Source organism: Ursus maritimus (assembly GCF_017311325.1).
Source record: "Ursus maritimus isolate PB19 chromosome X unlocalized genomic scaffold, ASM1731132v1 scaffold_X1, whole genome shotgun sequence".
Classification (NCBI taxonomy): domain Eukaryota; kingdom Metazoa; phylum Chordata; class Mammalia; order Carnivora; family Ursidae; genus Ursus; species Ursus maritimus.
Window position 1 is genome coordinate 31,310,475 of NW_024423319.1, and position 11,126 is coordinate 31,321,600.

At 43.0% G+C, this 11,126-nt stretch overlaps 1 non-coding gene across 1 annotated transcript; it reads right to left on the reverse strand.

The window, feature by feature from the left end:
- Window positions 1-41: 41 nt before the first annotated feature.
- LOC121103806 lies at window positions 42-145 on the reverse strand. The gene has a single exon (XR_005836087.1). It is a non-coding gene; the product is annotated as a U6 spliceosomal RNA (small nuclear RNA).
- Between the last annotated feature and the right edge of the window lie 10,981 nt (window positions 146-11,126).

Sequence of the window (11,126 nt, forward strand, 5' to 3'; positions counted from 1 at the left end):
ATAAAATAAAATAAAATAAAATAAAATAAAATAAAATAAAATAAAATATGGAATGCTTCGTGAATTTACCTGTCATCCTTGCATGGGGCCATGCTAACCTTCTCTGTATCGTTCCAGTTTCAGTGTATGTGCCGCCGAAGTGAGCGGTGGAACGAGCGTTCTTATACGTGTTTCCTTGTGCACCTAAGTAAGAGCTTCTCCAGGGCTTGTATAGCCAGGACCGTCTTCACCTTCCCCATGAACTAACAATTTATGAAAATTCCCTTCTCTGCTCATCCTCATGATTGTTCTTATCAGACTTCCTTCCAAGAGCATCCACATTCTATTCTCGTACTTAAGTATTTCATTATTCTGGGATTTGTGTTTGTCCACGGTGTGCGGTGGTGATCGAACATTATCAAGTCTTCCATTTGGACAACCAAGTTTTCCAGAGCCATTCAATCAATAGTCCATCCTCTCTCCTTTTATTTATAAAGTCACCAAAGTCATGTCACAAGTTTCCATATATGAGTGCGTCTGTCCTGGTTTCTCTGCTGCATTCCACTGAAACTCTTCTCTGTCCCTGGGCCAATACCACGATGTCTTCATTGCTGTATCTACAATAAGTCATCGTATCTGGTAAGGAAAATTCACTCTTATTGTTCTTCAGAATGTGTCAGTTATTGACTTTTTTCTCTTCCATACAATTTGGAGGACCGACTTATCAAATTTCATGCACACACACTCACACCCACCCCTGCAGGGATTTTTATTGGGATTGTATTAAATTTATAGATCATTTGGGAGAGAATTGATCTCTTTATGATATTGGGTCTTCCCATCATTGAACATAGTGTACCTCTCTCTTCAGTTATGGCCTCTTCTAATTTTCACTAGAAAGGTTTTATGTATCCTTTGTTGAATTTGCTTAACAAACAGCTAGTTGTTTAATAAAGTACTTTTTTTTCTATTTTATTTTGTGATTAGTCATTCTTAGTATATAGAATCATCTTGAATATATATATGTATGTATATATATATGTGTATGTATATATATATATATATTTTTACGTAAGCTCTAAGCCCAACATGGGGCTTGAACTCATGACCCTGAGATCAAGAGTCACACACTCCAACAACTGAGCCAGCCAGGCACCCCCACTGGTTAACTATTTAGAAAAAAAGTCTATCATTGTCCCACTCTAGGCACATTAAAGGGTAAAAATAAATAAGTAAAACCATAAAAATTCAGAAGACAGTCTAAGTGAATATTTATCTGATCTCTAGAAGGGGAAAATTGTTCTATGCATGGGGGCAGGGAAGCAAGAGATTGATCATGTAAACCTCTGTAAATAAAAGGATCTTGAATTAAAAGATTAACAATAAGCCAGGCACAGGAATAATGTACTTTTTGCGTGAGGAGTTGATGCTGTCTCTGATAACGAACACAGAAAGACCCCAACAGGGGCGCCTGGGTGGCTCAGCCGTTAAGCATCTGCCTTTGGCTCAGGGCGTGATTGTCCTGGGATCAAGCCCCGCATCAGGCTCCCTGCTCCACTGGGAGCCTGCTTCTCCCTCTCCCACTCCCCTTGTTTGTGTTCCCTCTCTCTCTCTGTCAAATAAAGAAATAAATAAAATCTTAAAAAAAAAAAAAGACCCCAACAGAGAAATGACAAGCACGAGACTGATCAGTTTGCAAAGGGGGAGATAAAAACAACGAAGGATTAAAAAGTTGTTCAGCCCCCGGAAAGTTAAATTAAAACAATAATTAAATGTCATTTCTTGCCTGTCAAACGAGCACACATTTTTTTGAAGTGAGGCCGTTGGGGAATTAGAAACTCCTGTTCGTTGTTGGTGCTTCTTTTTAGCAAAGCAACGTGATAGTGCGATGGGTGCGTGGAATACCCGTTCGTGGCTGCCCGTCACCTATTGAACAGCGTTTCTGTTGGGGTTGCCAGATGTAGCAAATACAAATATAGGACACCTGGTTAGCTTTGAATTTCAGATAAACAACAAATAATTTTTATGTTAGTTATGTCCCCCGCGTGTTTGGGATAGACTTATGTTCAATATTATTCATTGTTTATCTGAAATTTGAATGTAACCAGGTATCCTGTATTTTATCTGGCAACCTCAATTTTTATATTTGTGGAAATTCCAAGTGTATAAGCCCTGTCTCAGATTCTCGGTGTCTCTTGCAGCTGGCCTGCAAGCAAGTGACCTCAGCCTCGATTTCAGGAGACTTAGATTTGACGGTGAGGGTGGTAATTAAACCAGACTCTGCATGGAGCTTTTCTTTTTGCTGACATAGACGATGAAAGGCGAGATTCTGCTTTTTTTCTGGGGCTGGCGACAGTGTAGGGCAGTGGGGTTTTTTATAGTGAGGTTCAAAGCCGCTGTATATATACGACTCTGGGATGTGCCGTTTACTTCGGCTATGATCCTTCGCATCAAGCTTGCTCAGTGACCTGGTTTGGGGCATCGTTTCTGGCAGTTTAGACTTGATTATCCAGTCCTGCCAACAGTCCTGTGAAAAACCCAATATCCTTTCGTCAGCATCTCCTGCTCTTGATTAAGAATCGTGACTGGTGGGGGCGCCTGGCTGCCTCAGTCAGTGGAGCGTGTGACTCTTGATTTCCGGGTTGGGGGCTCGAGCCCCACATTGGATGTAGAGATTAGTTAAAAATAAAATCTAAAAAAAAAGAAAAAGAATCCTGACTGATAGACTGTATGTATCAAAAGCCCTAAAAATGTGCATATTGAGGTCCCCTTCTAAGACATATACCGAAGTGTGCACTCTGTACCATGGACAAAAATGGGTGCACAGAGGTTCATCTAAGTGTTATTTAGAAATAAACTGAAAAACTGGAAACAATCTAAATCTCGAACTTTCAGTTCTAGAAATCGGGCTCTGTGCAATCATTAAACGGAATCAGTAGAGGAATATTTAAGGACATGGAAAATGCTATAATATTAACTGACAAAATCAAGATAAAAATGTACATACGTTGTATGATCTCTATTGTGTAAAAACAAACCAAAAGGGGCGCCCGGGTGGCACAGCGGTTAAGCGTCTGCCTTCGGCTCAGGGCGTGATCCCGGTGTTATGGGATCGAGCCCCACATCAGGCTCCTCCGCTGGGAGCCTGCTTCTTCCTCTCCCACTCCCCCTGCGTGTGTTCCCTCTCTCGCTGGCTGTCTCTATCTCTGTCAAATAAATAAATAAATAAAATCTTAAAAAAAAAAAAAAACAAAAAAGGCAGGAAAAGAATCTGGAAGAAAATATGCCAAAATGGGGTTGCTCTGGGTTATCAGCTTCTTTTGTTTTCCTGCTTTTTTATACTTTTCGACGTATTACGTCGTGAGTAAGAATTATTCTTGTAGGGGCGCCTGGCTGGGTCAGTGGGTGGAGCGTGTGACTCTTGATCTCGGGGTTTTGAGCTCCAGCCTCATGTTGGGTGTAGAGATGACCTAAAAATAAAATCTTAAAAAAAAGAAAAGAATTGCTCTTGTGGTCATAAAAAGAAATCTCTTCTCTAACCCTATTGGACGATCTATATCCCACCGGGCATACACATTTGCATTGTGCAAACAAACTGAGTGATTTCTGTGGGGGTGGAGATTCCATGGGAATGGGATTTTTTTTTTAGTTTATGTTTTTTTTTTTTAGATTTATTTATTTTAGAGAGAGAGAGAGCACAAGCAGGAGGAACAGAGGGAGAGGGAGAGAGAATCTGAAGGAGGCTCCACACTGAGCACAGAGCCCCACACGGGGCTCAATCCCATGACCCGAGATCACAACGCAAGCTAAAACCAACAATCATGTTAACTAACTGGAATTTAAATAAAAACTAAAAGAAAGGAAAGAAAGAAGAAAAGAAAGAAAACAACAATCATGTGCTTGCTCGTATCCAGTGGTACTGACAAGGGTGTAGAGAAATGGACTCTCTTAAACCCTATTGGTGAGAGTGACTGTAAATTGCTTCAAACTTTTCAGAAGGCAAATTACTAACTATTAAAGTCAGCCATTCTATTAAAATTCTATTAAAATGTTCATTATAGAGGCGCCTGGGTGGCGCGGTCAGTTAAGCACTGCATCCGACTCTTGGCTGTGGCTCGGGTCCTGATCTCAGGGTCATGGGATCGAGCCCCACATCGGGCTCCACACGCAGCATGGAGTCTGCTGAAGGGTCTCTCTCCCTCTCCCTCTGCCCTTCCTCACGTCTGTGCTGCTCTCTCTCTCTCTCAAATCAATCAACCCTTAAAAAGAGTATTCATTATATATGAAGTTAGCTATTTCAGTTTTCCGTACGTAGAGCCACTCGTCCAGCAATCGCACAGTGCGCCTTATAGATCCTATTTCCTTCGGTCACGACAGCCATCCGAACCTCTTGCTTATCACAATTTATATCTTAATTCGCATACCGCACTTTTCCTCTTCTAAGATGACCAAAGCTCTCACTCTCCTTACCCTCCCAAATTCTTCTGCTGTGTCCTCTGGAACTCAATCATTATCAACATTAAACTTTGCTAAACCTCAGTCTCTAGCCTTAACGTTTCCTTCCCCTTCTTGTTCTCACTAAAACCTCACACTTCCCTAAGCACACTGCTTTCCCCAAAGCCCTGTCAAGCGGAGGCTGTTTCTCTTCCACAGAAGTCACACGACCAGACTTGGAGGTAAAGTGTTCTCCTTGTTGCCCGCTGTCCTCACGGCCACTTCCAGTTCGTTCCTCGTTCAAAATCAGCCGTTCCACACATCGCTGCTGCCATCTAGCCCTCAGTCACGATGACTCTGCCATCAGTCTGACACCTTGCTCTCCTAAACCACTGTCGTCATTCTTGGTGACTTTGATATCCACACGGATGATCACTGAACGTCGCTAGTCAGTCGGTTCCTTGACCTGGTCACACGCAGTGATGTTCTTCTCCAGGCTACTCCAGCTGCCCACGGCTCCCACCGTAACCTACACCTTGTAACGACTTTAACCGCACCACGTCTCAGTGTACCCCTGGAAACTGAAACACGAGAGACAATGCCTTCACGATGTTAGGAAAACTATATCCAAACTAAAAGTCTATACTTGGCCAAACCATTCATCGAGTGACAGGGTAAATTAAAAAACATTTCCAACAGGCAAGATCTCAAATAACCTTTGATGCCCCGATCAGACGAAGATTCTCATCCCCCTTCTCCCAACACGTTCACACACAGAAGTGTTAGGTTTGTTTTTCTTTTGTTTTGTTTTGTTTGCTTTTAAAGATTTTATCTATCCGTTTGACAGCCAGAGAGAGTGCTCGGGCGCACACAAAAGCAGGAGGAGCAGGAGGCAGAGGGAGAGGGAGAGGCAGGCTCCCCGCTGAACAGAGAGATAGTCCATCTGTCGTGGGGCTCGGTCCCAGGACCCTGAGATCGTGACCTGAGCTCAAGGCAGACCCTTAACCTACTGAGCCACCCAGGTGTCCCACAACAGAACTTCTGGAGAAATACCCCCAGGCCCCTTAAAGTAATATCTCACTTGGATTGATTCTCACTGTTTGGTTTTCACCTGCTTAGCAGCCCCTGACTCCCTCTGGCATCCGTTTTGGAAATCCGTCCTGTACGAGGTGGCAAAATCTAGCCAGGCAGATCTAAATATTATGATCTGGTTAACAGCTTCAACAAAATGCATCTTCTTGGACTGTACATTTTTACTAGATGGTAAGTAACTTTAAATGGTATTTAAAAACATTTTCTTTTAGGATTTTATTTTTAAGGGGCACCTGGGTGGCTCAGATGGTTAAGCATCTGCCTTTGGCTCAGGTCATGATCTCCGGGTCCTGGGATCGAGCCCCACATCAGGCTCCCTGCTCAGTGGGGAGTCTGCTTCTCCCTCTCCCTCTGCCACCCGTCCCCACTTGCGCTCTCTCTGTTCTCTGTCTCTCTCTCTCTCAAATGAATAAATAAAATCTTAAAAAAAAGATTTTATTTTTAAGTAATCTCTACACCCAACGTGGAGCTCGAACTCACAACCCCAAGATCAAGAGTCACGTGCTCTGCTGAGCCAGCCAGGTGCCCCAAATGAGATTTTTATATTATAACAAACTTGGATATATTATGTAGTAAAAAGCAAAATTTGCGTGGATTTTTTAAAGTAAAATCCAAGACTTCAATGAAAGTTTATACGTACAGCTTTCATATACCCCTACTTTGGAAAATTTCTGTAGAAAAATGTGGGAAGTACAGAAGGGTGTACTTTTGCTTCTCTGTTAGGTAGGCATTCAATTTCTCCCCGTATCTGAGCCATATGGTTCTTCACAGAACGTCTCTGTCTAGGGGTGCCCGGCTGGCTCAGTCAGTGGAGCACGTGCCTCTTGATCTCGGGGTTGTGAGTTCAAGCCCCACTCTCCTAGAAAACCCAAACTCATAGAAAAACAGATCAGATGAAAAATACAGAATAGGGAATATAGTTAATAATATTGTAGTAGGGGCACCTGGGCGGCTCAGTTAAGTGTCTGACTCTTGATTTCAGCTCAGGACACGATCTCAGGGTCGTGAGATCGAGCCCCGAATCTGGCTCCACACTGAGCATTGAGTCTGCTTGAGAGTTTCTCTCTTTATCTCCCTCTGCCCCTCCCCTTGCTCACGCTTGCTCTCTCTAAAATAAATAAATAAACCTTAAAATAATAATACTGCGGTAATGTCGTATGATGCCAGATGGTGACTACAATTATCGTGGTGATCGCATGAGTTACGTATAGAATTGTTAAATCAATATACTGTACTTCTGAAACTAACATACCATTTTGTGTTAATTACACTTCAATTAAAAAGAGAGATCAGGGGCGCCTGGCTGGCTCAGTTGGTGGAGACACAACTCTTGATCTTGGGGTCATGAGTTTAAGCCCCACATTGGGCACAGAACTTACTTTTAAAAAGAGAGAGAGAGAGAGACCAGGTTTGTAATTACAGGTGGGGGCAAGGGTGAGGAGGAATTGAAGGAAGGTGGTCAAAAGGTACAAACTCCTTGTTAAAAGATAAAGAAGTCCTAGGGATGTAATGTACAACGTGATGATAATAGCTAACACTGCTGTGTGATATAGAGGAAATTCTTAAGGGAGTAAATCCGATGAGTTCTCATCGCAAGGAGAATTTTTTCCTCCTTTTTCCTCTTCCTCATTCTTGAAGATTTTTTTAATTTCTTTTTTTTTAAGATTTTATTTATTTATTTGACAGAGAGAGAGAGCGCGCACAAGCAGGGAGAGCGGCAGGCAGAGGGAGAGGGAGAAGCAGGCTGTTGTGGGGCTCGATCCCAGGACCCCGGGATCATGACCTGAGGCAAAGGCAGACGCTTAACTGACTGAGCCACCCAGGCCCCAAGATCTTTTTTATTTCTAAGTACTCTCTACACCCAACGCGGGCCTCAAACTCACAACCCCGAGATCGAGAGTTGCACGCTCTACCGACTGAGCCAGCCAGGCGCTCCTCTTTTCTTTTTATTGTAACTATGAGGAGATGGATGCGAGCTGAACCTATTGTGGTCATCACTTCTCAATATGTGTAAATGAAGCCTTAAACTTATACAGCAACTTACGTCAATTATTTTTTCTTTCTTCCTTTTTGAGCCCTGCGTTGGGCTCAGCATGGAGTCAGCTTGTCCCTCTCCCTCTGCCCCTTACCCCCCCAAATAAATAATAAATAAATAAGACCTTTTAAGAAGAAGGAAGGAAGAAAAAGCAAGCAAGCAAGCTAGCTCTACACCCAACGTAGGGCTCGAACTCATGACCCAGAGAGCAAGAGTTCTAGTGACTGAGCCAGTCAGGTGCTCCAATGATTTTTTTCAATAAAACTGGAAAAAAAGAGGGGCGCCTGGGTGGCACAGTCGTTAAGCATCCGCCTTAGGCTCAGGGAGTGATCCCGGCATTCTGGGATCGAGCCCCACATCAGGCTCCTCCACTGGGAGCCTGCTTCTTCCTCTCCCACTCCCCCTGCTTGTGTTCCCTCTCACGCTGGCTGTCTCTTTATGTCAAATTAATAAATAAAATCTTTAAAAAAAAACTGGAAAAAAGATTTATTCAACACAACGAAGTAAATGGGTAGTAATGATTTCTTTTTCCCCCTCAAAGCTTGCACAAAGAGTTTTTCTTTTTGTCTACATGGTTTATGTCCTAAAGTTTTTATGCGAGACTGGATAACAATGTTATCTCTGTTCAACTTTACTCAATATATGCCAGAAATCAAGTGTCACCACAGAGGACTTTCTTATCAAGGCTTTCCAGATACATTCTATGATTGCAGAATCAGACCTAAATTCCAGCTTGTAGGTTCCTCTTCTAGAATCTCTTAAGTAAACCTTTGTCCTTTGGTAATATTTTCCTCCAAACCCTAACAGTGACCTTTGTTCTCTGAAGTGATTGCAGGGCATTTCTGGCTTAACTGTGAAAACACTGAGATTTTAGGAGTGGAGGGTCATGTAGAAATTCCAATGGAACACACAGAGGTACATTTATTCATCCACTATTTTAACAATATTTATTAAGGATCTACTATGTATCCAACAGTAAACCGGAATTTTGACTTGCTGAGTTGTTCTAAAAAAAAAGGGGGGGGCATCTGCTATGTATTCGGCACTGTTCTAATTGCTGGGGATTCAATGATGAGCCAAACCTGACACCGATGGAGCTCTTATCCAGTGCAAGGGGTAGGTCTTCATTAAATAAGCCACAAATGCATGAATAATTATAATCAGAATAACATGAACAGGCTTTCACAGCCATCTCAACTCTTCTCGGGTGTATGGACCAGAGTGCCTGGAATGTGGGATGATTCTTCTCCTCTCTACCTTCTCCCTACAATAGAATTATACATCTGCACCCTTCACCGGGCAACTTCGCAGCACGCCCCACCCAGTGAAGTGGAATATAGTTCCCCATTCCATTGACTTTGGCCTTGGTCATAGGACCTGTCTTGACCACTGAATCCATTTGGCCCCTATTCAAAGTTCTGAGCCAAGACTTTAAGAGGAGTGGTATTTTTGTATTTTTGCTTTTATGTTCTTGTATTTTGACTTCCTCTTGTGCTCTTGCCATCTGCTAAAAGACATGTATGCTTCTGGCAGGTGCCCCTCTTTGGCGTGGGTCCTGAACCAAGGAGCAGACCCGCGCTCAAGCCTCAGAAGCCACCAGATTTTGTTGTAAGTATCTGAGATTTGTGGAATTGCTCCTGCAGCAGAAGTGGACAGTCCATCAGTTTATGAATATTTCCTGAGGACCTACTGTATGCCAGGCATTGGGCTAGGGGCCGGGATCAAGTGGTTAGCAAAACCTGACCATGTTCTCATGAAAATCACAGACTAGCTCTTCTTCTGGTTTGCCTGACATCTTTCTTTCTCATTCTTTTGGTTTCTTTCCTCCTTAAGATGGAACCCACACAATGGTCAAGAACAGGCCTGAGATCTCCATGTCGTTTGGTCTGCTCTTGAGTTTCCACCTCCTGCCCACCCCCTGATATTTTTTTGGCCTTTCTTTGGGCTCCTAGAACGGAGATATTACCATCAAATCTTCATTTGCAATGGCATGGAAAATCTGTCCCCTTTGGGAAACGATGGGTTTCCTTGCCCGTGTCCAGGAGCCGAAAAAGATCGGAAACCACCCATATTTTAAAATGTTATCGTAAGTGCTAAAAAACTTTCCAGTACCTGAGTGCCCTCAAGATGTTTTGTAGATGTAAGCAGAGTGTGCCTGTGGCCTGGCTGTTGTCCAGCTGATCACAAGCGTGCAAGGTAGAGGCCTTCCCACCTTTGTTCTGTGAGGAGGAGACATTTCATCACTCCCCAAGCTTTGACAGAACCGATAGGGTCGCTGCTGGAAAGTTACAAACTCCTTCAAAAGTTATAGCAGGGGCGACAGGGGGGCTCTGTTGGTTAAGCCTCCGACTCTTGGTTTCTGCTCAGGTCATTATCTTGGGAGGATCGTGGGATCGAGCCCCGCGTCAGGCTCCGCACTCAGCGCGGTGTCTGCTTGTCCCTCTCCCTCTGCTCCTCCCCCCACTCGTTCTTTCTCTCTCAAACTACATAAAAATCTTTTTAAAAAAGTTACAGCAAAGGATACCAAGTGTTATTTACATCATCTTATTTAATCTTCCCCACGCTGCTAAGGTGTAAGTCTTCATGGAAAACATTAACTGAGCGCTTACTATGTGCCAGACATTATTCCAGCTGCTGGGAATGTATCATCCAACAAAATGAAGATCTCTGCCCTGGCAGGCAATGGGGGAAGACAGAAAAAAATGGATTACCATGTTAAGTAAATTAATTAAATTATATTTTAGAACTTCATAATTACTATGTAAAACAAAGTATGACTAAGTATGACTATCTCCTTTGGAAACGGGGTATTAGTTTCAGATGTGGGTTAAAATCTCAACCCTGCCTCTGAATAACTGGGCAACATTTCATAAGCTGCTTAACTCCTCTGAGCCTCAGTTTCCTAATCCATACAATCAAGATAGAGCCTCTCCTGAAGTACTATTCGAAGGTTTGAGGTAACGCTGGCCATAGTGCCTGACCCACGGTAAGTGCCCAGTGTCGGTAACTGCTTCTGCTGAGAAGTCATATGTGTCGTCTGTGGCCAGACAGATCAAAGGTGCATGGTCGGGATTTGCAACCACATCTTCTATTCTAAGCTTTGAAATTTAGAAATAATTCCAAATTATAGAAAAGTTGCAAAAATAAGACTGGAACAGAAAACACCAATTACTATTGTTACGGCTCATTTTACCTGCTCTCTTTCTGTGGGTACATACTCTTATGTTTTTCTGAGCCATCTGAGAATAAGTTACGTAATTTATGACCTATTACCCCTAAATACTTCAGTGCTTATTTCATAAGAATAGGGATATTCTTGGAGGGCATGGATGGCTTAGTCGGTGAAGCATCCAACTCTTGGTTTCAGCTCAGGTCGTCACCTCAGGGCTGTGAGATCAAACCCTGAGTCGGGCTCTGTGCTCAGCTCAGAGTCTGCTTGAGATTCCCGCTCCCTCTCCCACTGCTCTCCCCCCTTCTCTCTCTCTCTAAAATAAATAAATAAATCTTCCTTAAAAAAGAATAGGGATATTCTTTTACTTGACCACAGTAATCAATGTCATTAAATTTAATATCGATACGATTTTCT